A 4,011-nucleotide genomic window follows, 5' to 3' on the forward strand; every position below is an offset into this window, starting at 1 on the left:
CAGGGAACTGTGGTCCTGTACACCAAGATCCCTCTGCATGTTAATGCTTTTAAGGGTTCTGCCATTTAGTGTCTATTTCCCTTCTGCATTAGACAACAAAATACATTGTCGCATTTGTCCAGATTACGTTCCATCTGCTATTTCTCCACCCAAATCTCCAGCCAATCTATATCCTACTGTATCCTCTGGAAATCCTCCTCACAATCCGCAGCCTCTCCCAAACTTTGTAATTTGCACACTTAATTATCAGACGACCTACATTCTCCTCCAAATCATTTATATACATTGCAAATAACAAGCACTGATCCCTGTGGAACACACATGAATACAGCTCTCCAGTCAGAAAAACGCCCTTCCACCACTACTGTCTTCTATGACCAAGCCAATTCTGTATCCATCTTACCAGATCACTGCAAATCCCATGTGACTCCACCTTCTGTATCAGCCTGCCATGAGGGACCTTGTCAAAGGCCTTGCTAAAGTCCATGTAGAAAACATCCATCGCCCTGCCCTCAGCACTTCCTCAAAAAAATCAAGTTCATGAGACATAAAGTCACGCTGCCTATTGCTAATAAGTCTATATTTTTCCAAATGTGTTTAATCTTTTTCAATAGTTTCTCTACCACTGATGTAACGCTCACCAGCCTGTAATTTCCCAGATTGATGGGATTAAATGTGGATTAACTTCCAGGGCCTGATAATCTTCATCCCAGAGTACTTAATGCAGTGGCACTGGAAATATTGGTTCCACTGGTGGTCATTTTCCAAAATTCTTTGGACTCTGGACTGGTTCCTACAGATTGTTGGGTAGCTAAAGGGAGGTAGAGAGAAAACAAGGAACCCATAGATCATTGAGCCTAACATCAGTACTGGGGAAGTTGCTAGAGTCCATTATCAAGGATTTCTTAGCTCAGCATTTGGAAATGAAATGAAATGACAAAGTCAGCATGGATTTACAAAGGGGAAATCGTGCTTGACACATCTGTTGGAATTATTTGAGGATGTAAGTGGTGGAGTTGACCAAGGAGAACCAGTGGATGTGGTTTATTTAAACTTTCAGAAGGCTTTTGACAAGGTCTCACATAACAGGCTACTATGTAAAGTTAAAGCGAATGGGATTGTGGGTAGTATCTTGATATGGATAGAAAGTTGGTTAGCAGATAGGAAGCAGAGTTCGCATAAATGGGTCTTTTTCTGATTGGCAGGCAGTGACTAATGGGGTACCGCAGGGATCTGTGCTCGGACCCCAATTATATATTGATTTGGAAGAGGGAACTAAATGTATTATCTCCAAATTTGCAAATGATGCAAAGTTGGATGGGAGGGTGAGCTGTCAGGCAGATGCAGAGATGATTCAGTGTGATTTGGACAGGTTGAGTGAATGGGCATATGCATGGCAGAGGCAGTATAATATGGATAAATGTGAGATTATCCACTTCAGCAGCAAAAATAGGAAGGCAAATTATTATTTGAGTGGGCATAAATTGAGAAAGGTGGACACTCAACTAGGCCTTGGTGTCCTCATGCATCAGTTGCTGAAAGTAATCATGCAGGTACAGCGGGCAGTAAAGAAGGCAAATAGTATGTTGGCCTTCATAGCAAGAGGATTTGAATATAGGGATGTTTTACTGCAGTTGTACAGGGTGTTGGTGAGGCCACACCTGTTGCAATGTGTGCAGTTTTGGTGTTCTCATCTGAGGAAGGATGTTCTTGCTATAGAGGGAGTGCAGCAAAGGTTTACCAGGATGATTCCTGGGATGACCGGTCTGTCATATGAGGAGAGACTAAATTTTATAATTGTATTCATTGGAGTTTAGAAGAGTGAGAGGAGATCTCATATAAACTTATAAAATTCTAACAGGATTAGACAGGGTAGATTCAGAAAGAATGTTTCTCATGTTGGGGGTGTTCAGAAGTAGAGGTCATAGTTTGAGGATATGGAGTAAACATCTTAGAACTGAGGTGAGGAAAAATTTCTTAGAGTGGTGTATGTGTGTGGAATTCACAACCACAAAGTAGTTGAGGCCAAAACATTGTGTAATTTCAAGAAATTAGATATAGCACTTGGGGCTCAAGGGATATGGGGGTGGGGGTGGAGGGAAGTTGCATCAGGGTATTGAATTTGATGATCAACCATGATCAATAGGAATGGCAGAGCAGGCTTGAAAGGCCAGATAACCTCCTATTTTCAATGTTTCTGTTTCTACCCTTGTTGCCCTGGTTAAACAAAGGAACAACGTTGGCTATTCTCCAGTCCTCTGGGACCTTTCCAGTGATTGAAGAGAATACAAAAATTTTGTAAAAGGCCCCAGCAATTTCCTTCCTCAGTATTCTGGGATAGATTCCATCAAGTCCCAGGGACTCATTTGCCTTGATGCTTTTCAAAACACCTTTTTCATAGTGACATACCTTAGAGTATCAACATACCCCTCTCTAGACTCATCATCCACCATGTCCTTCTCTCTTTGTGAATTCCGATGCAAAGTATTCATTAAGGACCTTACCCACTTTCTCTGGCTGCATGCATAAATTCACTCCTTTGTCCTTGAGTGCACCTATCCTTTCCCTAGCTACCTTCTTGCTCCTTAAATATGTGTAAAATGCCTTAGGATTTTCCTCAATCCTGTTTGCCAAGGACATTTCATGACACCATTTAGACCTCCTAACTCCTTGTTTAAGTTCTTTCCTGCTTTCTTTATATTTTTCAAGGGCTCTGTTTGTCTTCAATTTCTTAAACCTTATGTATGCCTCCTTTTTCTTTTTGACTAAGCTCACAATTTCTCTTGTCGTCAAAGGTTCCCGAATCTTGCCATCCTGATCTTTCATTTTCACGGGAACATGCTGGTCCTGAACTCTAATCAACTGGCCTTTAAAAGATTCCCACACCACAGATGTGGATTTACAATCAAACAGACGCCTCCAATCTACATTGCCCAGTTCCTGCCAAAATTTGTTGTAGTTAGCCTTCCCCCAGTTTGGTACTTTCAGCCAAGGACTACCCTTATCATTGTCCATAAGTAACTTAAAGAATTATGGTCACCAGGTCTAGTATTGCCTCTTCCCTACTTGGCCTATTCACATCACTGCAAGAAACCCTCCTGGATGTACCTAACAAACTACCCCTCCCTCCCCCCACCAAAAATAATCCAAGTCCCTGGCACTAAGGGAGTCCCAGTCAATATAGGGGAAGCTAAAATCACCCATCAGAACAACCCTATTTTTACATTTTTCCATAATCTGTCCACATAATTGTTCCTCTATCTCCCTCTGGCTGTTGGGAGGTCTGTAGTACAACCCCATCAAAGTGATTGCACCCTTCCCATTCCTGATCTCTACCCATTTGGGCTCGCTGGATGAGCCCGCCGAGGTATCCTCTTGCAGTACAGCTATAATATTCTCTCATCAGTAACGCAACACTCCTGCCCCTTTTACATCCCTCTCTATCATGCCTGAAACATCTAAATCCCAGAGTATTAAGCTGCCGGTCTTGTCCCCCTCTCAATCAAGTTGTAATAGTTACAACATCATAGTTATATGTACTAATACAAGCTCTAAGTTCATCAGCCTGACCTGTCATACTCCTCGCATTAAAACAAATACACTTCAGACTGCCAGTCCCGCCGTGTTCAATAACCTCTCCGTCTGTACTTCGTCTTAGCCTCACTAACCATAGACTCTAACTCCTCCTCAGTCATTTCACTTGCTGACCTACTGTTCTGATTAACGCACCCCCCCCCCCCCTTCCACCGCCACACTAGTTTAAACCCTCCCGAGTGACACTACAAAATCTCCCTCCTAGGATATTGATGCCTTCCAGTTTAGGAGCAACCTGTTGTCCTTGTACAGGTCCCACCTGTCTTGGAAGACATCTCAATGATCTACATATCTGAATCCCTCATCCCCACACCAGCTCTTTAGCCATGTATTTAACTGTACAATTCCGAGCCTCTCTGGCACGTGGCACAGGGAGTAATCCTGAGATTACAACCCTAGAGGTCCTGCTTTACAATT

This window comes from Mustelus asterias, chromosome 6 (genome assembly GCF_964213995.1).
Source record: "Mustelus asterias chromosome 6, sMusAst1.hap1.1, whole genome shotgun sequence".
NCBI lineage: Eukaryota > Metazoa > Chordata > Chondrichthyes > Carcharhiniformes > Triakidae > Mustelus > Mustelus asterias.